The sequence below is a fragment of the Phodopus roborovskii genome, unplaced genomic scaffold (genome assembly GCF_943737965.1).
Source record: "Phodopus roborovskii unplaced genomic scaffold, PHOROB, whole genome shotgun sequence".
In the NCBI taxonomy this organism is placed as follows: domain Eukaryota; kingdom Metazoa; phylum Chordata; class Mammalia; order Rodentia; family Cricetidae; genus Phodopus; species Phodopus roborovskii.
Genome location: NW_026126434.1, coordinates 18,615,058 through 18,643,013, shown reverse-complemented (window position 1 = coordinate 18,643,013; position 27,956 = coordinate 18,615,058).

Below are 27,956 nucleotides of genomic sequence, written 5' to 3'. Positions count from 1 at the left end.
AATTCTCAATGGAGGAAATCAAAAAGGCTGAAAAACACTTAAGAAAATGCTCCACATCCTTAGCTATCAGGGAAATGCAAATCAAAACAACTTTGAGATACCATCTTACCCCTGCCAGAATGGCTAAGATTAGAAACACCAGTGATGACTTATGTTGGAGAGGATATGGAGAAAGTGGAACACTCCTCCACTGCTGGTGGGAGTGCAAACTCATACAGCCATTTTGGAGATCAGTATGGCGGTTCCTCAGGAAAATGGGAATTAGTTTACCACAGGACCCGGCAATCCCCCTCTTAGGCATATACCCAAAGGATTCACATCCATGTGACAAAGACATCTGTTCAACTATGTTTATAGCAGCACTATTTGTAATAGCAAGAACCTGGAAGCAACCTAGATGCCCCTCAATTGAAGAATGGTTAATGAAGATGTGGCACATCTACACAATGGAATACTAATCTGCAGAAAAAAATAATGGTATCTTGAAATTCGCAGGCAAGTGGATGGCACTTGAAGAAACCATCCTGAATGAGGTAACCCAGTCACAAAAAGAGGAACACAGTATGTACTCACTCATATATGGATTTTAGACCTTGATCAAATGATCACCAGCCTATAATTCACATCACCATAGGAACTAGGATACAAGGTGTATTCTAAAAGATTCAAATAAAGTCCCTCACAGAACTGGGAAGGGACAAGTACCCCAGAGCTCAGGGGAAGTGGGGGGGGGCAGCGAATGGAGAGAGAAGTAGGAGAAAATGAGGGGGAGGAAAGGAAAACATGTGCGACCAGGAAGATTGAGCATGGTTAGGAATAGAAGACAGGAAAAAGAGAGAGAGAAAGACAGAGACAGAGAGAACATAAAAGAGGGAGCCAATATTGGTTTGAAGATAAAATTGAACACAAAGAAAGGTCTAGAGAACTACAAGACTGCTCCCAACTAACAATTTGAGCTTCCATGGAAAGGCTCATAAATGCCCTTCCTGGATAGTGAGATCAACAACTAACTTATCCATGGAGCCCTCAACTAAGGCCTGTTGGAAACAGGAGCAAACACCCATACATAAACACTGAGTCGAACTAGAACCCAGATGCAGATGGAGAGGACAAGACCAGGCAGCAGAAACACATACAGACAGCTGACCTGAACAAGGAGGAGCTAAGAGGCCACTAGACTGATAGCTGGGAAGCCAGCATGGGACTGACTCAGCCCCCCCCCACCCCGAATATGGGTCTCAGCCAGAAGGACTGAGCATTCTAAGGGACCCCAGACAGTGGAGCCAGGATGGATCCCTGGTGCACAAAAGGACTTTGCAAATACATCCCCCATGGAGGGATAACTGCCTTAATCTAGAGACAGGAGAGAAGCCCTAGTCCCTACTTCACATGACCTGTCAAATCTACATGACCCCAACTGAATGGCATTTCCCTACATATGGAATTGGGGTGGGGGGATGGGAGGGGAGGGTGGTTAGAGTGCATGTGAGAGGGCAGAGAGGGTAAAAGGGAGGAAGGGAGGGAAGAAGGGAATGTGGGAGGGAAGGAGGGAGGAATAGGGAACTGGCATCAACATTTAAAATAATAAATTAAATTAAAAAATTGCTTTGACTCCAAAATTTAAGTTGAAGGAGAAGTTACTGGGGAAAAGGATTTCTATTTTTGTTTTCACAGAAAATGAAAAGCTGTGGATTCCTTCTAGACTAATGTGGTTTGATCAAGCCAGACCGTCTGAAACAGAGTACCAAGTGATCCTTCATTTAAAACAGCTGGACAAAGCAGCCTTACAGACTATAGCCAGGATTTCTGAATCTTCTTCGAATCCCCATGACAGCGCCCCTTACCAGCAGGAAGTAGTTTGGAAAGAACGACGCCCAAATTCCCAAATATTGTCTATAAATGTTTGTTTTCATTTAAATGGACTTTGTTATATAAAATAAATTTTAAAAAATACCTTAATAAAAATGATAGAGGCCCTCAAAAACAACAACAACAAAAAACAGAATTTAAGTGGAGAAGTTATAATAGATTTATACAACTTTCAAACACATGAAGGACAAATAAACTGCTAAGACAATTAGAAAGTCTAAATAGGCCTGAAACTCCTGAGACATTGAATCAGAAAAGGAACATTTTAAGAGGAAGACAAGGCCCAGTGAATATTGCCAAATATGTAAAGAGACAGCATCAATCCTGTCTTCTCATTTGATATATGCATCCAGCATTTCCACAAGAAGAGTGTGGAATGATAACCACTATGAAACAACACTGATGCTAGCCTTCAACAGAACATGGTCAAGCCCAGTCATCAGTGTATTGTAAGAACTAATTGCTATAATAAGGCCAGGTTACCCCTAAAACATTTCATTTCATGCATTAAATATCTTCAGGTAATATCATAATCAAAGCTGAAACATTGAGAACACTTCCACTAAAATTAGAAATAAGATAAAGATTACACTTTTACCATTCCCACTCATCTCTGAGCTGGGATACAGTAAAAACAATGAGACAAGGAAAATAAAGAACAGATACATAGACTTGCCTACATATGATCTGATCATAGATGTAGAAAATCCTGAATATATCATATAAACTACAAGGGCTGTGGGTCAAGCATTAAGATCACAGGCTACTTTTGCAGAGGACCTGTATTCAACTCCCAACACCCCCACACATGCTCACAATTGCCTATTACTACAGTTCCAGGAGATCTGACACCCTCTCCTGGTCTTCATAGTCATCTGCATGAATATGGGGCACATAGGTATGTGTATGTATGTATACACACACACAAATGATCAATATGCAAGCAAGCAAGAAATTTGGCAAAGTATAGGGTTCACAGTCAGCATATTAGGATCAAATGGATTTCTACACATAAATAATGCATGATAGGAAAGGGAAATAAAAGCAGTGACATTAATAACATAAAAACATAAAATACTTGGGAACTGGGGCAGGGAGATGGCTCAGTAAGTAAAGGTACTTGTTTGTGTGCCTGAGGAACTGAATTCAACCCAGAACCAACAGGTAGAAAGAAGAGAGCCAATTCCTGCTAGCTGTCCTCTGACAGCACATATACACAATGGCATATACATGCAAATATATCAACACAAATCAATCAGTAAGTGAAATAAAAAAAACTACTTAGGAATTAACCAAGAATATCAATAACTGTACAAGTGAATCTATAAAATACTGGTGAAAGAACTGATATATAAATAGAAACATATGTTCATAGATTACTATATTTAATATTGTTATAAATTCCAATTTTACCAAAAGCTTTTTAGAAATTGAATATGACCTCTCTTCAAAATACCAATGAATTATTTTTGTAGACTCAAAAAGCTCATCCAAAGAGCATATCTCAAGGGTACTACAAAATATACACTGCAACCTTGGAAAAATAAACATGGAGGAGACACTCATTTTGTTCCCCCCCAACACTTTAGTAATCAAAATGTCAGTACTACCATAAGCACAGAGATATAGACATACAGAACACAAGAGATCAATTCTTGAGATCAATTATTGCATGTATGACCAAATGATTTGTAAGAGATGATGGTGTTTTGCTATATGCATTGTTAGGAGTCTATTCTACAATGTCAAGGAAGATCTGGAAGTAGCAACAACCAGGTGTGTGTTGCTACTCTCATTGGCGCTGCACTCAAGAAACCCAAGACCAAATGACTTTTGGCAAGTATGCCAAGTGGAAATGCTCAACTGCCTGAAGCTATTGGGGACATTTCTCATTCAGACAACCACCATGATGATATAAGGTTGTGCCATGCTCATAGCTAACTGGAAGCCTGCAGCCATGGGCCTCGGTGCATACATCCAGTATACTCTACACTCTACTTTTCATTCCTTTGGCATTTTGTCCTAACCATGAGTCACTATTTAATCTTGCTCTGATCTAGTCTGGGAAACCATAACACTGAACTCCAGCCTATTTTGCAAACACATGTTAATGACAGTCACATTTATTTGTCTATATAAAACTTTTTCCTGTGTCTTTGGGGCAAATGGCTAACACAGTGTTGTTATTACAGAATGAAGTGGTACAAAAAATTCACTACGTGCCTTCACAGGGAAAAAATACTCATATGCACCCTTGTTATTCATTTATGAAATGCATGTTGCCTATGAGATCTTTTGAGTAATTTTTGATCTACTCATGCCAAAATAAAATGACTCCCCTTTAAATATGACAAAGGGCAGTTCCCACTAGTCTCCCGAACTACTGGTGACAACAGAAAACTTGCTTTAAAATTCACATCAGGTGCCCTGTTAACAGGGAATAATCAAGGAGACTGGCTTCAAAATTAGAAATGTAAATGAAGAAATTTACTCTTATTAAAGTAAAATTCTTCTCAAATTTCTAGAAACTCAATTTGAAATAACAAAACTTACCCAAAACCCAGCTAGAGCAAGAACATCACAGGTTTCCATACTGCCCTGTACAACATTAATTGACTCATTAATTAATACAATTGCTTTCTTTTACACAATATAATCCCTTGCATTTAAAATACCACATCACTAATTAGTTCTAATTCAAAAGGTGTTAAAATCATGTTCTTCAGATGATAGCAAAAAAAGCAAACATACTAGGCTCCCTCAAAACTTATTTTTCAGTGTGCAGCTGATTTCTGTTCTTCAGTGTATACTCAGAGTTATAGAAACATTAAGCACTGTAACCATCTGTGCACAAATCCAGAACATTTTATCATCTCAAAAATATTCCCTTTGCCTATGAAAAGTCACCTTCCACCCTTCCCTTTCCAATCCCTGGCAATTACTGCCTGTTTTCTTTCTCTACACACTGGCTTAGTCTGGACCTTTTAAATAAGTGCAGGTATACAAATGGATTTTTGTGTCTGGGTACTTCTGTTGAATATCATGGTGTAAAGGTCAAAGTTAGTTTTTTATAAAGGCAAATAGGCAAGGAAACAGGATGATGGAGAAGGTACAGCTGATTTTAATAAACATGGGTACTATAAACCAATGGTTCTCAACCTGTGGGTCATGACCCCTTTGAAAGTAAATGGCCCTTTCACAGGGGTCAGATAAGACCATTGGAAAAATACAGATATTTACATTAAGATTCATAACAGTAGAAAAATTACAGTTACGAGGTAGCAACAAAAATAATGTTATGGCTGGGGGTCACCATGACATGGGGAACTGTGTTAAAGGGTCACAACATCAGGAAAGTTGAGAACCACTACCGTAAACATTCTCTAAAGATAGATACATGTAGACTCCTCATGTGCAGCCATGTAGAAATCATATTCATGTAACCATGGGTAGAAACAGCAGGCAACCATGCTAGAAACTATATTCATCTTATCAGGTATTCCTGGATTCCTTTCAGGAAACACAGAAATTTTCAAGATGGCTTGTTAGAAAATGGGCTGCCATTGTTGCAGCTAGTCAAGCAAGGTAAAGTTTGGATCCAATAACATGGCTCCTGAAGCATCTGACCTGTGAGGTAGAGATGGAGTTTCCCTGACACTATGCCTAGGAAGCCAGGCTCTAATTTCCAGTTTTTGAATTGTGTTTTTGTCTAGTTTACTTTTGTCTTGTTTACTTTGTTTCTAAAGTTAAAAATAAAACCTTTCTCTTGGCCTGACAAGTAATGAACTTTCTATCATACATAAACTGCATGATCTGTGTACTTCATATGACTTTATAAAAGATTCACCCTGGAAAGAATGGTACACTTTAATGGAGGAGGACCTAACCTTATTTTCTTCATATCCCTTCATGAAACATAAGAAATTTCATTTGTAATGTTTAGATCTAATGCACAGTGCTTTGTGCTTCAAAAAGAAAACTCTAGGAGATCCCATGTGAACTTTGTTATATGTGAACTTTGTTATATGTCATTTAGTTAAGTGTGAATAAGAAAACAAGTGAATGTGCCTGACATTCTAGGAAGGATACAGGATGTTTAACATGGACCTATTGGTATTTAGACAAATGTAGTGAGAAATCCCGATAGTCCCTTGAGAAAGTAGTCCCGGTGACATCAACTACAGGAAAAGGTGAAGTAATCAGCCTGAGAAAAGAAATGACTGAAAACGTTTATTCACTAAGGTACAGTGTGCTCTCTACTATGGGCACTTGGCCTTCTTCAAATCAGTAGAGGTGAAACTACTAGGTATGTGTAAAAGCATACCAATTCCAATTGTGAAGTAAGGAAGATAAACATCTGCATTGCCCTCACACAGACACACTGTGACTCAACTTTTTTTTCAGGTATTCTAAAGAAAGAAAAATGGAGGACTGGAAAGATAGTTCAGGGGTTAAGAGCACACACTGCTCCTCTGTAGATTTTATACTCGTTTCCCACCATCCACAACCAACCATAAACCATCCTCAGCTCCAAGGGATTAGTCCATTCATCTGGACTCTTTAGGCATTTGTACTCATGAGCACACAACCAGAGACATACACATATACACATAATTAAAACAAATCTTAAAAGAAGGAAGAAAGCCAAGCTTGTACCTCATAGATGTCTTCACTCACATCCTGACATTTCTCACATAGAACCTCCCCTCATTTGTGTTCCTATTATCCATTAAATGAAATCTGTGACATGTTATGAGTAAGGTTTTTCCCTCCCAGCCTGGACCCACCGTCATGCCAGCCCCAATTAACCCACGGAGACTCTGTATTTGATATAATGCTGTTAGCCTGTTACTTGTTTCTTATCCGCTAGCTCTGTCTTAAGTATTAACCCATTTCTATTAATCTAAGTATTTCCACATGGTCTCATCTTACCAGAGAGAGCCTGGACCTCTGTTGTCTTCAGTCTCTACATGCTGACTCCTCCCTACTACTTTCTCTTTCCTCCTTGTCTCCTAGTCCCGCCTATCTTGCTTTCCTATTGGCCAACAGTGCTTTATTCATTAACCAGATGACACCTCTCATCATCTCCTCTTTTCTCCCATCAGTGACAATATGTGACATGCTTGTTTTTTACTGTAAAATAAAGAGAATGAGAAACTAACAAAAATGCTCACCTGAAGTAAGGAAGAAAAATTTAATTGTCTGGATCTTTTTTTTTTTCTTATTAATTTTAACTATATGAATCTTTTTCTTTTCTTATTTTACATATCAATCCAAATTCCCTCTCCCTTCCTCCCTCTCTCCCTCCCACCCATGCCCCCTGACCACCCTCCCATCCCCCCACTCCACATGTAGGTTGATGCCTTCCAGGAGGGGTCATATAAATCTGTCAAGTCATTTGGAGTAGAGACTAGGCCCTCCCTGCCTCCTGCCTCTAGGTTAGGGAAGTATCTCTCCATGGGGAATGTGCTCCCAAAGTCCTTTTGTATAACAGGGATACATCCTGATTCCATTGTCAGAGGTCCCTTAGACTGCTCAGGCTTTCTAACTGAGACCCATGTTCAGCGGGTCTGAGTGGATCCAATGCTGGTTTCCCAGCCATCAGTCTGGGGGCTCATTAGCTCTTCCTTGTTCAGGTCAGCTGTCTCTGTGGGTTTCTGTAGCTTGGTCTTGTCCTCCCTCTCTGCATCTGGATTCATGTTCATCTCAGTGTTTAGCTGTAGGTGTCAACTACTAGATGGGGGCTCTATGATGATAGATAAGTTAGTCATCAATCTCATTATCAGGGAAGGGCATTTATGATAGCCTTTCCATTGTTGCTCAAATTGTTAGTTGGGGTCAGTCTTGTAGGTCTCTGGATATTTCTCTAGAGTCAGTTTTCTCTTCAAACCTATAATGGCTCCCTCTTTTCTGGTCTCTCTCTCTCATTTTTTCTCTCGTATTCCTCCCCTGACTCAATCTTTCTAGTTCCATGTGTTTTCCTCTCCTTATCGGGATCTTTTAAGCAATTTTCATCCCTATCAACCCTGTAGCTGGTATGATCATTCCCTCAAGTCTAAAGACATGAGCTCATCCTGACAGCCAATAGGAGAGAAGGGCTTAGAACTGAAAATTTATTACATTTAGATATTAAAGTTAATTTGAAAAAGTCTGAATTCAATCACACTCTGACAAAATAAATTATAGAACTGGTGATAATAATATAGGTGTGCTATGCATTTTCATAATGTATTTTTAGCCAATTTGATTATTTGGGAAGGAAAGTGAGAGCCCTGTGTGTTAGTGTAGCCAGCAAACATTTATTAGAAATCTATAATTCAAATAAGTCATAGGTAAATCCCTTTCCATGTGGTCAAAAGCTATGATAGAAGCCACAGAACTGAGCTCAGAGCATCCCTTGTTTCAGAAGTGAGATGAGAGCAAAAGGAACAAAGATATTGACTCAGGCTATGTTCATCTTCAGGGACAATGCCACACTGAGACTGGATTTAAGCTTTAAACTCCCCAGTATTTAAGACTCTGGTTGGGATTGTCAACTCTAGGACCATAGCTTAAAAGTTTTAAATATCAGGGCAGGGGAGACAGCTCAGTGGAAAAGTACTTGCTCATTGCATACGTGCAAGACTTTCACCCACCCGAGTAGGGAGAATCTTTTAAGCTCTCAAAACTGTATCAACTCAAAAATAGCCTGGATTTGTATTAAGACATACGTTTTGTGAGGAAAAAAGCCATATTTTCTTATTCTCCCATCATAGTAATCAGAGATTTTCAAGCTTGTGTTCTGTGAAAGGGTCAATACAAACACTTTCAGCCTTTCTGGCCCTGCTGTCAGGGTTGAAACATGAAAGCAGGCACAGATCATTCAATCAATGTGCACATCTGTGTTCCCAAGGTCATTATCTACAAAAACATTAACTTTAAAAGCTGCATCTTGCTGAGCTCCAGCAAAGAGCATGTATGACTTGATGAAGAGATGGTTTCCATACAGGTGTTATCATACCAGACAAGGCAAACATTGTTCAGCCTGTTGCAAGGAATCCCAACTTGCTAGATAATTTCCTGTACTCAGATGATTTTATATACAAGTGAAGGACAGACCTGTCCATTGATGAGAATGGGGTGTTGAAGTCTCCTGCTATTAATGTCTGCCTTGGTTGTTGGCAGGTGAGACCCTTTCTCATTTAAAAAAAATGGATGTTTAGTTCCATAAATTCAATTTATTATGTAGTACTGAGTTAGTGATATACAGAAATACTAACATATGGTAGACAACCTGTTCAGTATGCCTGAGGTTCTACCTCCATGCCCAAGTGCTACATCAGAATAGGGATAAATTCCAATTATTCCTGTGGTACCACTGATAACCTAGAAACTACTACTGGGACTTCAGAAGCCCAAGGCAGTTCCCTTTGTTTTGCTTCCACTGTACCCATGTTGCTTTCCAATAGATTTCCTCATGTTGCTGAGAAGCACTGGATAGAAAAGTCCTTTTATCCTTCCATGAAAAAATATGTAAGTGGAGAAATGAAGGATTTTTATATTGAGTTTAAAGTTCAGACACCTTTTGAAGAGTCAAGTGGTTCTACATGCTTCAGGAAACCGAATCAGCAAACAAGACAAAGTTATAGGGAAGTGATTTGACCCCAGTTTAAAAAGAAATTTGTGTCTAGGATGTTATTTCTTCAAGTGATCCATTAGGTACATTGTATAATATTCCAGTCACTTCATGACATACATAGTATCCTTCCTAATAAGTGAAAAAATATATAACTTGGGAAGACTAGTGCTGTAGGTTAGACACAAAAGCCCCTGGGAAACTTAGCTTTTAGACATTTAGATCTCAGAGGGATTTTGAAAGGTTCTAGATGGAACAGTCTAGTAGGTCAGATTAGGGACAATCTCCTGACACTCCCATCTTGTTTTCCACGATATAAGCCACAGTTCTCCCCAACATCTCATGCCATCAAAATATTTGTCTTAAATAACTGGCATCTGTTGGCCAGGGTCTGAACCCTCTAAAACCACCATTCAAATACAATTTACTGTCATTAAGTTTTGTTCTCTCAGGTGACTGAATCAGTGAAAAAACATAAACATAATAAGCTAGTCTACAAAGAATGGAACCCTTTATGTAACTAAACTTCTCTGTGTTTGTGGTCCTCGTATCATTTTTAAAACATTTTAACTGATTTCATTTATTTTTATTTAAATATTTTTTTCATTTTATCTACTAACCCTAGTTCCCCTCCCTCTCCTTATCCTGCTCCCTACCTCCATCCTTCCAACTCCCCTTACCCACCCTCCACCATCCCACCACTCCCATCACCTCTACCCCTGTCCAATCCTCAGAGGAAGTAAGGCTTTCTTTGGGGAGTCACTAAAGTCTGGCATACTAAGTTCAGGCAGGACCAACCTCCTTCCCCATGCATCAAGGCTAAGCAAGGTATCTCACCATATGGAATGGGCTCCAAAAAGCCAGTACATGCACCCTGGATAGGTCCTTCTTGTCCTACTGCCAGCCCACGCTAACCCCCCCCCCATCCACAACAGATCTATATAATTATCACCCACACTTACAGGATCTAGTTCAGTCCCAGGCAGGTTCCCCAGATATCAGTCCATAGTCTCTTGAGTTCCCATTAGCTTGGGTCAGCTGTCTCTGTGGTTTACAACTACCCTATCGGAGAAACTTGGAAGAATCTGAAGAAAAAGCTATAAGAAGCCAAAAATGTTACAGCACAGCTTAACATGCATTGCTGATGAGAGCACAGAAGCCCAGAATGCCAGGAGGAACTCAGTAAAGAATGAATTGAGTTCCAGCAGGAGCAAGGCTCTACTGGGAACTGGACTCCAACCTATTCATGTTACATTCAGCTGAGAAATCTCTATTTTGTCTGTATCCAGAAGCTTTGTAGGGGGCTGAGCTTGAAGGTGGTGGATTAATTAATTTTGTCAAGTTTAAGATGACATGCAATTCTGGTTGTTTCTGATGATTCCTTTAAATTAGATTTAGAGTCAGAATTAGAAAATCGAGTTGACAGGGACAGAATATTATGCTTTGAATCTCAACTGTTACTCATAGGCTCATCATGTTTTAGACACTTAAACAGCTCTGGTGACACAGGGAGATGGGACCTAACTGCTAGAGAAGATGCTTACTTAGAGTGGGTCATTGATGTACGATTCCCATCTGCCTCCTATTACTATTCTACAGCTACCGTCCTGTGTCTTGTAATGTGTAATTAATAAATCAAGTAAGTTATGAAGCCATGATATTAGTATGGACCTCTGGTGCTATGATTCAGGGTTAATTTCAGTACACCTGACTACTTCCAGGTAGACTTGATCCTTCTTGTTTGAAAAATAATTAGTCCATGAATAGTGCTATTGTTTTTTTTTTTTTTTTGTTTATTGCTAGACTATAAAGAATGCATAAAGATGCAATAGTCAATACAATTGTTTCTCCTGTTTTAGTTGCATACAAGGGTATGAATTTAGGTGGTGCTAATTAAGCAGAAGACACAGATCCCCTAAATTCCTCCAGAGTGTATAGTGGTTATATCCCTTCTTATAACAAATGAAGACATAGTTTGAAGTCACATGTTGCCTCTGTGGCAGAGTACACCTGTTTCACTAACAATTTACAAAGAGCTTCAGTTGGGAGAATAATTGTTGAGTCTCACTGGCTGCACATAATGAATTGTTGTTAGCTTCTAGCATGATACTTCTATAAATAGACAGATTGCCCATATTATAAGAGCTCAAGTTCAGTTCTTTGATCAATTCACTGCAAGTCACAACAGCTTCCTTGCTCAGGAATATCCTAACCACTTCCAGGGAAAAACATGCTTCCACGGCTACATCTTTTCCATCCACAATGAAAAACAAAGGACCCCTCCAATCAAATTGCTGTCTTATCAAGGTGTTTCTCTTTTACATTGATTAAATAATGCAAAAAAAAATCAATGGATTTGTTATCAATAAATATTTTGATATTTCTGCAAGTCTATAAATTTCTATTAGAATTTAAATTAAGATAAGAACAATTGTTTGAAATATCATAATTGTTTAAACATCATAAATGTGCTCAAAACACTTTGATTAAAAAGGAAGGTGAATATGAGCAAATTCTCAAACGACTAATAAAATAAGCAAATACATAGGGATGATGAGATTGGTCTGTGGGTTCAGACACTTATAGCCCAGCCTAATAACCTGAGTTCCATTCCCAAGCCCTATAAGATGGAAGCAGGAAGTCACCTGCAATAAATTGTCTTCTGACCTCTACATGAATGCACACACACACACAGAGAGAGAGAGAGAGAGAGAGAGAGAGAGAGAGAGAGAGAGAGAGAGAAAGAGATGCACGCATGCACAATGCACACAACAACAACAAACAATATACTTGGAAAAATAAAGAAAGGACGAATCCCACTCTGTTCCACAATACTAGTCACTCAGCTTTGCTGTTGGGTTGAAGAGAGCAAAAAGAATTACTTGGCTCTGTTATCTACAGATTGTTTGTTTAAACATTTGAGCTTGGTGTGTATCACCTGCAGCTCCAAACTCTGCTGAGTTCAGGATTATGTGCAAGCAGCTCACCTGAATCTGTGGAAGTTTATCCTCAAATCTCCTACTAGACTGTAACATGAAATACCTGGGATTCCATTCCCCATACATGTTTCTCCAGTCTGCTGGCAATCTCTACACTTCAGAATATAAGGGGTGCACAAATTAGAGTTGATGGGTTAAAAACTATTGAACACAAAGTTGTCTGGGTAGGGAAGCAGGGTAGATCTTGGAGAGTTGGAAAGAGGTGAATATGGTGAAAATATACTTCACTAAACTTCCGAACAACTAATAAACTATTAGCCTAAAGTAAAATCTGCATTAAGTATACTATTTACACTGAACAGATTCATATTTTTAATGATTATAATTTTTCATCAAAATAATAAGCCTGCAAATCAGAATTAATTTCCTGCTTAACTGAAAACTTTTTAAGGTAGCAGAATTAGACATGATATATAGATCTTAGGCTACCTCCAATAAAATTCTATTTTCTTTTTTTGAAAATAATAAAAGCTGATCTGACTTTCATATAGAAATGAAAGAGATATTGACTAGCCAAATCAATCTTGAGAAAATAACAAAGTCAGAGCAGTCACATTTCTCAATTCCAAACTTACTACAAGGCTATAGCAGTCAAAACATCATTTCCCAGCAGAAAGCTCGAATATAGATTTAAGAAATAGGAGCAGAAGCAGATACCCATAGCTAAACACTGAGTTGAACTCCTGGAATCCAGTTGCAGAGAGGGAGGAATATCTTGGTAAATAAGGATCAGGATAAACAAATAGGCCGAACAGATGTTTATTCAGGGAGAAATAACTTACAACCTAGACAGATGAAGACCAGGAAATTCAACCTGATCCTCTCCTGTCCGAGTCATGCCAGAAAGAGAGCGCCTTTCCTGGCCCCTCCAACCTCCTTCCCCAAGTCACTCTGCCCATGGCTCCACCCCCCAATGGGCGTGGTCAGTGCCACAGAACTATCTCACTACAGAGGAATGATGAGCAAAGGGGTCAAGGCCAGGCTGAAGAAACCCACAGAAGCAGCTGACCTGAACAAGGGGGAGCTCATGGACCCCAATTAGATAGCTGGGAAACCAGCATAGGACCGACCAAGACCCCCTGAATGTGGGTGTTAGAAGAACTGGGCAGCCTATGGGGTCTCTGGTAGTGGATCAATATTTATCCCTAGTATACAAATGGACTTTGGAAGCCCACATAGAAAGATACTCTCAGTCTAGACAGATGTGGGAGGGCCTAGACCATGCTCCAAATGATGTAATAGACTTTGAAGATCTCCCATGGAAGGTTTCACCCTCCCTGGGGAACAGAAAGGGGATGGGATAGGGGGTGGGGGAGGGGGAGGGGATGAGGGGAGGGAGAGAGAACTGGGATTGACATGTAAAACAAGCTTGTAGCAAATTAAATAAAAAATATTATCAAAAATAAAGAAGTAGAACTAAACTCAAAAAATAAATAGGTGTCCGCCAATCACTCACCATCTCCTTACTGAATCAAGGTCCCTTACTGAACACAGAGCTTGCTATTTTGGCTAAGCCAGCTATCCAGCATGTTCCAGGAATCTTGCCTATTACAGGAGGGTTATTTGGCACTTATGTGGACTATTGGGATCTCAATTCTGGTTCTTGATCTTCCACAGTAAGTGTTTCATCTGTATAGCTATGTCTACAGACTTATATTTTTAATATTTTATGACTACATAATAGATATATGATTATATTTTATTATAACTTCACTTACCATATTATAAGTTGACACCTATACATTGTGTATAATCTCATCAGGGTAATTAAAGCACTCATCTCAAATATTAATCATTTTTATTTGTGGGAACATTTTATGTCTTTCTATGTATACTCACATATCTCAGATTATGGGAATAGCTCCCTTACTAGAAAACAGGAGCTGCCTCCTCTTCATCATGTACTGGGGTCCCCTCGTTGAGCACTTTCTACCCCCTTTTCCCTGCCATTCTCAGCCTCTGGTGCTGTTTTGTTCTCTCTTCCTGAGACATGGGTTTTAAGACTCCATAAATGAACAAGGGCACATGGCACCTGTCTGTGTCTGAGTTACACTCTTAAACTTATTGCAATTGTGGAGTTTTAGGTTATGTGAATATTAGCTCAAAATTCAAAGGCAGTTGAGGTGTATTTTTATTGGTTGTGAGCCTTAAGCCTTTAACAGCTGCCTTATCTCTCAGCCCCAAATGATACTCATGAAATTCTCCCCCCCCCCAGGTTCTTTCCCTTTCTCTCTGAAGTTCCAATTCTAGAATAAACTTCAAAATATCATAGTTCTATTGCAACTAATCCTTAATGGTTTGGAAGTTGTGATAGTATTTGTGACATTTTTATGTTTATTTATGTCATTTCTTCCATTAGATTTCACTTTTCCCAGCATACTCCTTAGGCTCCTCTAGTTGTGAGTCCTGTATATTTGATCCCAATATGGGATCTTTGATAGTGGTTTGATCAATCTGATATTCCTCTATACCCCACCAGGTCATTGTTCTTTATTTAACTAATTTTCTATTTGAAAAATTATTGTTTTCATTTGGCATGCCAACCCCAGTTCCCCCTCCCTCCCCTTCTCCTGCTCCCCTTGCTCCATTTCCCATCCCCATCCACTCTTTAGATGTGGTATGGTCTTCCTCAGATCATTGTTCTTACTCACTACCCTTGCTCCATTAACCTGCAAGCCATGATTTAAATGTTACCAACCATAAACCTGTGGCTTCCTTGTGAAAGAAGTGTTTGACATATAGTGGTCCCTAACCAAACAGATTTGGGATAAGGAAAAATGCCAGGAGCACAGTGACACCAGGGATTCTTGAGGCATCAGAAATTTCCAGTACTGGATCAACAAGCTAAGCCCAGAGCCAAGTTTTAATTATCAATGTCATAGTGCTAAGCAGGATGGTGAGACATAGAAAGCTCTCATTTCCATCTGTGTCCCATTTTTCTTCTCCATTGAATGGTCTGTATAAAGAGAACTAAGTAGTACAACACACACCAGGGAGATATAAGTGGCTGTCCCACAATGACCATTCCAAGAGCAAGGTATAGGAGGCCATGATGATTCCATGGGAATGAGGCTGGTAGGCACAGATGTGAGGAATAAAATGAATGAGGTAACAGTGGAAAGTTCTCATGATCCGAATCAGGGTGAATGGAGAAAGATTACCCTCAAGGTCCCTTCCATGTCCTTATAACAATGCCTTGGCAAGCTCTACTGAAGAAGTCATCTGTTCAGAGCCTCAACAAGACTCCAGAATGAGAACTTGTAAACTGGGATGCAGACCTTGCTGATGACATGACTGTCAGAGAGTACTGAATTCTTTACAGTAGCCCTCTTCAGATATAAAAGCAGCAACCACACATCTTCTAATTGCATAAACCATATGATTCTGACACTCAACTAGAAGCTCAAAAAAATAGAGGCATTCTCATACATATAGCTATCCGAGAAACTGAGTCCACAACTGAATGAAGGACCAGTCCATGGGATTGGCTCAACTTATGAATGAGCAACCAACAGACGAAGGAAAATACTATAGTCAGAAATTATGGGAAGAACCAGAAAATCCTTCAAAAAAATTTTTTTTGAAAAACTAACAATCTTTCATAGGCAATGGCATCTCAACAATTGGAGAAAAGCTAAGCAAAGATGTCAAGAGGGACTCAAGAGTCCATGGAACAGAGTGAAATACAATGAATCGGCAGGAGGCCATAGCAGGACGCAGGGAGTTTGTGACTTTCAGATTAAATACATCTTACAGCCAGTGTGAAAGTCCAGTTCCAAGAAATAGTGACACTTTTTACTTTTATTTTGAGACACAATTAAATCTTACTTAAAGAAAATTGTTTGCACGTATCTCTGCTCATTGCATAACATAACTGGCTATGTTTTTAACTCGCTAATTTCATGTTACATTACATAAGACTGTTCCAAATGATTGCTAAAGTCTAAGTCTATGGAAGATTGAGCATATACTCAACTCCTCTCTATAAAACAGGCAACCTGCAAAAACCAACTGTCAGTTTTAACTCCACAGCTCCAAAACTGCTCCGTGCCTGACCAGAGAAGGTAATCAATACATGGCTCCTGATTAAACACTGCTCTGAAGTCCCTGATCACCACAGTGCTGACATTCAATAAATGCACTTAACTCAGAAATGAAACTAAATCTATTTTACACCATTTTCCCCCCTTTTATAAGCTTCTCAAAGCACTGTTAGAGTTTTAGGCTTATGGGCAATCAATATCAAGAATAATAGTCATGGCCAGGATATATAAACAACTTGGCTTATATAAAATACCTGCTTTTTTCTTCATTCTAGATCAACAGCATTCATTGGTGGCCTGGTGGTCACACTAAACCACAGAGTGGGATTTTGTTGAAATTAATAGTTTGTATTTTGCTTGCACAAAAGAGGCCCCATTCCCCCCATAAGAAACAACTCTGCTTGTTTTCCATAAATGTAATTGTGAATCCTGACCTGTCAGAAGATTGCAAAGACAGAGAGTCACCACTCAATGTCATTGTGTAAGGTCGCCTCCCACATGACTGGCTATATCACACACACACACACACACACACACACACACACACACACACACACACACACATCATACTAGTCTAGAACACATCGACATGGTCAACAAGGCTCAGAGTTATGATTCCCTTGTGTCTCTTCAAAATCTACATTGAAAATGTTAAAGCAAATTTATGCTGGGGAGAGGCAATGCTGCATTTCTTATTCTTGGCTCCCATGTTATTGTTCTACATGTCTGATATGATGGGAATTTATAAAAAAATAAATCAAATAAAACAATCAGGTGAACAAAGCAGTTAAGTAGTTTTCATGTGCAGAGAGTTGTACTTGGTGAAGGGGGTGTGGAAATCTCACAGAAGCATCAAAAGGAATGCTTGGCTTTGTAGGTGTTTACCATTGCTTTCAAAGGAATAGCTATGGGCTTGCCCTGAAATCAGAAAAAGCAAGCCCGATTGATGTGGCAGGTCCTACTCCTGTTTACTTTCCTTCTGGGTTGGAGCCTAGAAAATGGAAAGAAAAAGGACCTAGACAAAAACTAGGGTGTTTGGGTCTCTGTGTAGTGTACACAGGGTACAGAAGAATGAAGAAGTTACCTTCCAAAGGTAGTGTGGGAATCAGCCTTCACGTGTGTGTGCGAGCACACACACATAAACACACACACACACACTTAATAAAAATGTTTTAAAATACACGATCAAATGTGTTTTCCTATTGTTTCTAACTTTGGATTTCAGGTCAATAATTATCACATAGTTTGGTGTCATGGTGCAAATGCAGGCTGTTCCTGCCAAAAAATCCTGCTGGAATAAATCTCCAACCTTCAGTCATTACCACCACATACAGGGCAAGTGATCTGTGTCGCTGGCTTAATTAATTGATATTTGTGAGCAGAAAGAAGACATAGTTGTTGGTCCAAAGCAGCATTATAAGAGACTCAAAAAAAAAAAAAAAAAAAAAAACAAAATCAGGAGTATCCTCCATTCCCATCGAAGAAGGCATTTCAGAAATCTACGAACTGTTCAAAATGTAGAGAAAAACTGACCAGTCCCCAGTTCCACTCCAACATCTATCATGCAACACCTATGCCTAAGGGTCAGAGAAAATTGCAAAAGAGCAGGCAATAAGATTGTAAGAGCCAGAGGACCAGGATTCATGCTTGAGGCAGTATCTCCTAACCATGACAGGGAAGCCACACCAGTGAACTCTCAATAACATGGCTGCCGAAACAAGACCTGTACAATAACACTACCAGTTGATAGGTCAGTGCAGATGGGGTGGGGGAATCCCACAAGGCCCCACCCTGGAGGAAGAGTTAATAATGTCAATCACTAGCTGCTGAGAGAGAGAGAACTCTAGGGATAAGTTCCCAGATAGATGATCTAATCTCAAGTGGTCAGTCTGAAACACATGGATACAGGAGCAACATTAAAGAGCTCAGCAGGTTGTAACTGTGTGTATGTTTTTTTTTTTTTTGTGTGTGTGTGTGTGTGTGTGTGTGTGTATACCTGTGTCACAATGATGATTATAGAAGAAGAGAACATGAACTAGAGAAAGAGAGATGGCACAATGAAATTAGAGAGGGGAGAGAGGAAGAGGTAATAATTGTACCAATGCAGTACTAATATATGAAATTTGACATTGTCAGGAAGACACACCTCACATTACACTGTGAGGACTCTCCTGAAAATATGTTCTTCATCTTTATGTATTTTCAAATAGCTGGCATGCAATTGCATATGTATAACATAACAATTACCCATTTTGTTTAATTTTAGAGATTTTTTAAATTTTTTAAAATTATACATGTGGTGTGTGTGTGTGTGTATGTGTGTGTGTGTGTGTTTGTGTGTTTGTGAGTGTGTGTGTGATCTGTCTGTCTGCCTGCCTGCCTCTGTGTGTGAGTATCAGTGCCCGTGGAGCCAGAAAAGTATATCTGATCCTCACAATCTGAAGTTATGGATGTCTGTAAGCTGCCTGATGTAGCTGCCTGATGTGAGTGCTGGGAACTAGACTTGGGTCCTTTGCAAGACCAGGAAATATTATCATCCCCTGAGCTATCCCTCCAATCCCATCTTTGATTTTGTTATGCTGAATTCTGACAACCACTTTAAAATAATATCTACTTCTATACAAACAAAGTGAATGTTATCTATAGATACATTACACAGTATAGAAGCTTACCAACTTTGCTGACCTATCGAAGTAGGGATGTAAAGGCAGAAAAAGCTACATAAACTCTAGTGGTTATTTAGATTAATTTTATATTGCTGTCATCATAATTACCAGGGCTTAAAACACATACTTATTCTCTCATTGTTCAGTAGGTCAGAAGTGTTGCATTGACCTCTGGGCTCAAATCAAGGTGTTTGTAGGCATGAGCTCCTTACTGGAAAGTCTGGGAATGAGTCCAACTCCAATTGCATTTAGCTGTTATCCTAATTCAGCCCAGTACAGTTGTACAGTGAGGTTCCGATTTTGCCTGGCTGGCAGCCAGGAGGCAGTGTCCTCTCTTCCAGGGTGGCTATGTGTGTTTCCTCCTGCTCTCTGTGAGCTGTTGGTGGCCTCAGTCCTGGTCTTTATTTGGAGCCTGGAGGCTCCATCAACATGACTTTTGCATCAACTATTATTCCAGGTAAGAATGCCATACTTCTTTGACTGCAGACAGAGAATGTTCAGTACATAGGTGGCTACATGGAGACAACATGGGTAACTGCTGTATTAAGAGCTAGCAAGCTTTTTTTTTTCTATCCAGAGGCTGCCTTACCAGTGGAGTGGTCCAATCCAGGTCCCCACACTTATCTGAATCAAGGTTGGAGAGGTCATTATTCATCCCATCAAAAGCTGCTTAGTTTTTATGTTGTTAGTTTTGCCTGACTTTATAAATCACTGCAAGGTAATTTACTATTGTAAAGGAATTTATTTAAACTTACTTGGGGAATAAGAAACTAATCAAAAAGGCAAAATGAGCAGAAGCCTGGAACTCCACAAATAGGCAGCTTCCTAACTTTATCATACGCTCCTCTTCCACACTTTCCCAGGAAAAGCCACAAATGTGACAACTCAATTGGAAAAATGAAGAAGACAGTGGTTGCTAGTCAAGAGATTATGTTTCCACCTTCTCCAGCTCCCCAGTTCTTCAACACCTTGCTACATCCTAAACTCAAAGGTTTTGGAAATTATCAAAACTTCAAGGAACTCCAGAGACAGTCTTTCCTTCTCTGAGTTTGTTCTAAACTGGATCATTGCAAGATGCATCCCTAAGAGCAATATCCACTTAATCTCTCTCTCTCTCTCTCTCTGACACTATTAAAGAATCAAGTGGAAACATATCAGTGAAGAGTCCTTTCTCTACGTATCAGTCATGAATAATGATTTACTAACTCACAGGAACTCATTCTGATTCATGATATTATCCATCCATGACTTATAAATTATTTACAAAAGACATTCTAATTAATTCAACCTGAGTGATCATTTGATCATTAGAAATATCTTGAGCTGACTTTAGGGGCTCTTTCATATGTTTTATTTATTCTATTGACAATGGCTTAAAGTCAATATTAATGGAGCTTAAGAGAGACAGGGAGAGGGACTGTAATAGAAGGGGATGTCAGAAGAAATAAAATGCACAATAGAAATAGACAGGTGAAGAACTCAAAACATAATAACTATTTTAGATCTGGGAAGTGTCTGGTCATCCAAAAAGCTAACATTAGGCAGGCAGGCAGGAAATAGGTTGAACACATTAATTTCAGGATATGTTTCCCTATTTAATTAAGTTCTAATAGGAAAATATTTTTCCCTCTAAATGAATTTAATAGATGTCCTGTCTTCAGAAGGGATGTTAAAGCATATATTGTCCAATTACAGAACCTCAAAGCAAAGACTATCAGAGATAATTAAAATTTGAGAATATGTGGCATGTATCATATTTACATCAAATAAACAAATGTCCTGTTATGAAACACTTGTTTTGGGGATCTGGAAAAAACATCTTTGTATCATTAGTGCTGTGCCTGTGTTTCGTCTACTGAGCTCCAGTCTTGTCTTGTTGGGTCTACTGAATTCCACATCAGTCTGTATGGCTTATTCTTATGTGATAAAGCCACTGTGTTCTATTTTTAAATTATAAATGATATATTTCAGGAGGTAGCCATTCAGTTTGCTGGTTAATAGTCCAGAAAACAAAGCTGTCCTTTGGAAGAGCACATGGAATGCTTCATACTCTGCTGACATTGTTAAAAAGAAGTAATGGCCCACAAAACCATGTCATGCCACAGATGCATACAGGATGTTGGGACTCCTGGCAAGTACTGGCTCTAAACCAAAGACTGACAGAGCTCATCAGAAAGACATCTGGAAATAAATGAGTCACAATTCAATTAGAGAAAGCTTATTAGATTTCACAGGAAAAGATTTCTGGCCATGAGTGTCTGAAGTATTGCCATAAAAAAGAAAATGCAGAAGGCCCATGTTTTAGGATATAGAAATGCATTTGCAGGCACTTAAAGTAACCATCCTGAATGAGGTAATCCAGTCACAAAAAGAGGAACATGGTATGTACTCACTCATAATTGGATTTTAGACCTAGAGCAAAGGATCACCAGCCTATAATTCACACCACCAGAGGAACTAGGATACAAAGTGTATTCTAAGAGATTCATATAAAGTCCCTCACAAAAGGGGGAAGGGACAAGCCCCCCAAAGCATGTGGGAAGTGGGGGACCAGTGAATGGAGAGAGAAGTAGGAGAAAGCAAATGGGGAGGAGAGGAAAGCCCATGTGTCAGGATAGGAACAGAAGACAGGAGAGAGTGAGAGAGAGACAGAGACAGAGAGAGTGAGAGAGAGAACAAACATAAAAGAGCCATTATTGGTTTGAAGAGAAAACTGAACCTAAAGAAAGATCTAGAGACCTACAAGACTGCCGCCAACTAACAATTTGAGCAACCGTGGAAAGGCTACCATAAATGCCCTTCCAGGATAGTGAGATCAACAGCTAACTTTCCCATCATCATGGAGCCCTCATCTAGTACCTGTTGGAAACAGAAGCAAACACCCATACATAAACACTGAGTAGAACTAGAATCTAGATGCAGAGGGAGAGGGCAAGACCAGGTTGCAGAAACACATACAGACAGCTGACCTGAACAAGGAGGAGCTAATGGGCCACCAGACTGATAGCTGGGAATCCAGCATGGGACTGACTCATACCCCCTGAATATGGGTCTCAGCTAGAAGGACTGAGCCATCTATGGGACCTCAGACAGTGGAACCAGGATGTATTCCTGGTACACATAAGGACCTTGAGGACACATCCCCCATGGAGAGATACTGCCTTAACCTAGAGACAGGAGAGAAGTCCTAGTCCCTACTTCAAATGACTTGACAGATTTTTATGACCCCACCTGGATGGCATTGCCCTAAATGTGGAATTGGGGTGGGGGATGGGAGGGGAGGGTGGTCAGGGTGCATATTAAGGGACAGAGAGGGTAAGAAGGAGAAAGGGAGAGAGGGAGGGAGGAAGGAAGGGATAGAGAAAGGGAGGGAGGGAAGAAGAGGGAACTGGGATCGACATGTAAAATAAAAAAATAAATTAAAACAAAAAAAAAAAAAAAAAAAAAAAAAAGAAAGAAAGAAATGCATTCCATACAAGGGATCCCCTGGAAACTAGGCACTAATGCTATCCATCACTTTAAAGCCTTTGTCTTTTGTCTCAGATAGAATGTGAGTATAGAAAGAATGTAGCAGCTAATTATGGAAATGAGAGCAAAAGCATTAGATTCCCAAGTCAGAATTGTCTTTGTGTTGGTGACTTAATGATTCTCCATTAGGCATTTCACAATTCCTAGGAAAACACAGATTCTGGCCCATCACATAGAATTAACCCTCACCTCACTTCCATAAACTGCAGAGGCATCTGAGGGCTGACTTTAAGAATGGACCATGCTTTGAAAATGGCTTTGAAAATCATGGTCCACCACTGATTCCCTATCTTGTCATTTACATTACAATAATGAAGTCAACTGGACAAGATTGCCATAAAGATTAAAAAAGAAAGAGTCTAATATGTACTGAAGATTTATTCCCTAAATAAACCCAATCAGTATAGCTCACATCCAGGCAAAGCCTGCTGCTAGGGATACAAAAACCAATTCTTTGCCCATGCTGACTGGAAAAGTGAAGTATGTCATTTAGTTATGGAATTAATAAACAATTTATTATACAACAGTAGATGAACAACATGACCTGAGGTCTGGTGGATAGAGACAATGAATGCATAAAGGAAGCAAAGAAAGGATCTTCATTGTTAAATTCTACAACTAATGATGTTTTTCAAGGCAGTATCCGATAGCTAAGAATTTTATTTGTAATTATATAAAAGAATAGAAAACAATGACTTTACAAGAAAGATTAAAACTGAAGCTTGGAAGTATGGAATGCTGCCATAAATACAATCCTCCTATGCTTTGACTAGCTCTTTAAAAAGTAAGATCAAACTTCAGCTAAATCCTTTCTTTCTGCCAGAATGAATAGCTGGGAGCAAAGCTAGAGACACAATGGTGTGGCAGCACAGCGTAATTCTTAAACCTGACAATGAATACAATAAAAATTTAATAATCTCCATAACAATATTAGTCCTTCTCTGAACTCCTACTGATTTGTATATTAGACTCATGATATGATAAACATTTCAGGCCCTCTAATGTTAATGACTTATGTAGACTTTTTTTTTCAGAGGAGAATCTTTAAAGCAATTTCTTAGCTGCATTCAAAGGAAAGGGGTGTTTGTTATTATGAGTCCTAAGGGAATCCCAAACTCTAGTGAAGGTTAAAATCAAATCTTGTTTTCCCCCTACCCCTACATTGTAATATATTTTCCAGGACAACAATTAATCTTTAAACAGGAGAATTAGATCTCCCAACAATTTACCATCATGAAGTTTAAATACATAGTGCAGATGGTTGTTTATGGCCCAAAGTTAGCTCTCAGCATTAACTCAGGAAGGCTCCACATGCCCAAGGTTGTGACACATTCAATAAAATCCAACCACCAACCAAGTATACAAAAATATGAAACATTTACTGCCCTAAGCTCTTAACAGGAAAACTGTACTGTCAAAAGGTCAAATTACTGAAGTAGCTGATTTGTAGTTTTAGGGGAAAAGAAAAGGAATATTTAATTTAAAATGAATCAGAGACACAGTATTATTCCAAATATAGAGGAGAATGATAATTCTTAATTTACTAATACCAAATGCAAATATTAGAACTGAACTCAGAAGGAAAAAGAAACCTAGAAGCAAAATAGTGAAGTCCATGATTTTAAAACCACATGAGAGGATTAGAAATTAAGTCTATATAATCTAATGTCCATGAACTCCAGAATAAAAAGTTATTTTTTAAATTTATTTTAATGAAACTTCTGTGATTAGAAGACTGGGAAAGACCCAAACTCAAAAACAGATATTGTGCATTTTAGAGTTTATGTACAAAATTTGTCCAGCAGAATATATTTTATTTATAGACTACAGTGGATATCAAGGAACAAGCTCCTTCATGTAGCCATTTAAACCAGACAGCTCTCAGTCATTCATTCTTTTTTATACCTACTTCTAGGATTCTGTTTGTCCTCACTCCTAACTCTTTTAGATTTGGATTTTGTGTCTGCCATAATAACACCTATTTAATTTACCCTAATACAATCTATTAAGATCAAAAGCTTGGGGATGGAGGAATATTACAGTATGTAAAAACACTCTCTGTATAGGCTTTGGAACTTGGGTTAAGTCTGTAGAATTTATGTGTAAGCTGTCTGTGACTACACATACCCTTAATTCCAATGCTAGGGAATAAGAAACAGGGACATTTGTGAGGTTTTAGTTAGTCAGTATAGCCAAATCAAATTCATTAAGAGACACCCCCCGCCCAATCTCAAAATTAATGTGGAAAGAAATAAGGACACTTGATGTTGAATTCTGGCCTCCAGACATGGTCCTTGCCTACTTCACCATGAAGCAGCTCTAGCTCCTGTCATGAAAATGTGTTTTCCCTGTCCTCTTAAATCAAGTTTCTTAATCTTCTAGAACTTTGACCTTCATTTTCTTTACTCTGTATCTGCCCTTCACTGTCCGTTTGTTGTTCTTGTTGCTGTTTTCTCTTGTAAATACTTTTATGTAAATGGCATCCATCTCATTTGTCCCTTTCCACTCCTCTCTTTTAACCTTGAGCATCCATCAAACAGGCTTAATCCTGACATCTGGCACTTCTGATCCTGATGAACTTTGTGTTACAAGACATAACATTCACTTTTGAACTTGTTTGCAGTCTTCCTGTGGTGTTTGATGATGGCCCCAGTCCATCCTCCCTGGGACACTTCCCTCATACAGCAGATAAGCAGAGTGTCACTCTTCTTACTACTTATGGCCTCTCTCTGGTTCTTCATTTCTCTACATGGCCAAGTTCTCCACAATCCCCCAGTGGTGGATATTTTATATGCCTCCACCTTGTGTGTTTTTTCTACCTATTTTCCTTCCCCTGGTAGTTATGTCCATTCCCCTAAGTTTAAGTATCAACAATTCACCGACTCTCCCGGTTTTATTTCCAATCTGTATGCCTTCTCCAAACTCTAACCTTATTATAAAACAAAGTACAGCCCTGATAATGTGTACAGATACAAACTAAACAGTTCATCTCCTTCAAGGTGTACCCACTTAATCCTCATTTTTCTCACATCCCTTAAGTATTACCACCTCACTGTTAACAGATAAAGAAAAGGAAGAATCAATTCTTGAAAACTCTATCCATATTCTTTTCAGTGTTTCAAAGTATTCATTTTGTGTTACATACACACTATATTAAGAGAATAATTCTTTCTTAGCACTTAAAACAACAGTCTCCCAGCCAAGTCTCTTACCTACCTCACTTGTAAAGTCTTTCAATTCATTGCACGGTCTCACCTCTCTGTCAACCCACAGCTCACTGTCAACACATGCGCCACAGCAATGCACTTAAAATCCTTGCTAATGTGCCTTGTGTGCTCTGAAGGGCTCTTGTCTCTTCAGTGGCACCTGTCTCACTTAGAGCTGGAGTCAGTGTCTTCACAGTGACCTCTAAGTCATTACACACTTATTTAATCCATCCTACGCTCTTCATAGTGCTTCCAAAATGCTGGCTTCTTTGAGTTTCCTCTGAGGCTCTAGGCCCTCCCCAAGATGGGTGCCACAATAAAAATGTACCTTCCTTTCTCCTTCTCTCCTGTGTGTCTCCATATAATCGGTCATTGTGCTTGAAATGTTCTCTGGTACATCTTCAATATTCATTACAAAACCTGGCATATAGCTGGTACTTCATAAATATTTGTTGAATAAATGTCCATGATAAATTGAAAATACAGATACAGAACAATGGATCCTGATATATCTCCATGAAGCTTCAGCCTGCTAATTAAAATATGTAAAACAGGCAACACAGGCCCTAGTTAATAAATACTAATTTCCTTCTAAATGACTTCTCCGTGTCTTACATTAGTAACAGTAGATCTATATTTTCAATACTTGTGTCACTTTTAGAGAACACCTTTGCAACGGAGTCTATCTGTAGAAACAATCAGTTGAGTTTTTACAAAGTCCATTGCACACTGGAAACAAACACTCAGTATAAAATGTAGGCTTCCTTTAAGAACTAAAAAGAGCATCAGCTTTTGCCACAGCAATGCTAGTGTTTGGGTTTAAGATAGAGAAATACAGTTTGATTCATCCCCACAAATAAGTATTAAGTCATCCTAAGACTATAAACCCTTGTGTAGGGATCATACCAAAGCAACACACCATGATCCGAACACCTTCAGCCTATGGAGACAAACTTGTTCATGTTTTCAGTCACCACTCAAGCTTGAGAAATTGGTTGCCCAGCTTGTCATTAAGAATCCCAAGCTAGGCAAAACAATTAAATGATAAGTGATAAGGAAAGAACTAGCTGTGATGCCTCTTCACCCCCAGCTCTCAGTAAAGAAATCTTTAAGAATTGAGCCATAGCTCTGCCACAACTGTGTGTTGCTAGGCAATTGCCTCCTACTGCGGCAGCCTTGGGAAGGAAGAGATCTTCTGCCTTGGGCTGTCTGTTAGGTAAAATAACCTGTAAAACAACCTGAGCTCACACATTTGGTATGAGATGCTTTTGCAAACTGCATGCAGTTCCTTGTACTATATGGACTATCAATGAAACAGCTATTGTTATGTTGACTAACAAATGTCAAAGTTTACCAACAATATAACCAAATCTACTTAGCTCTTGGTTTCCATCCTTCGGTCTTCCTACTGGGAAATCTTTCAGCACTGGCATCAAGAGAAGACCCATAAAATCCATGGTTAGAAATGACTACCCTAGTAAATCTCCAATCATGAAGAAACGGGTTTCTTTGATTGACAGCTCCCATCGGATAGCCATCAGCTACATCACCTTCACCCTCCTCAGTGACAAGGTTTGCCATGAAAAATGCTTCTGTTCTGTTCCTTCTTGTCAGTTCTTTTATCCCATCATGTTTATTACTGTGCATCTGGCACCTGGTGTCAAAAGAGGTACTGGAAGAAAGTCAATGTCCTGTTTAAGAAAATTCTGTCAAATTAGACAAGGTCACATCAGAATTTCAGTTTACTAGGGAGCATTGATATGTCTGGAAGCATGCCTGGAACCTCTGAGCAGCTCATTTTGTCAGTTCTCAAAACATCTCTCTCTAACTTGATGGAGTTTTCCTATCTCACCCATACCATAGTCACCCAAGCCCCATTGGGCCTCAGCTAGACTGCTGCAGGGATAAAAAAATCTCTGGGTTCCTAGTCATGCTGAGCTTCTCTGCACAGCATACACATGATCTGTAAAATTGTGACTTGGGCCATTTCACTTGCTCAGCAAGCCTGCATGGCTTTTTGACATTAACGT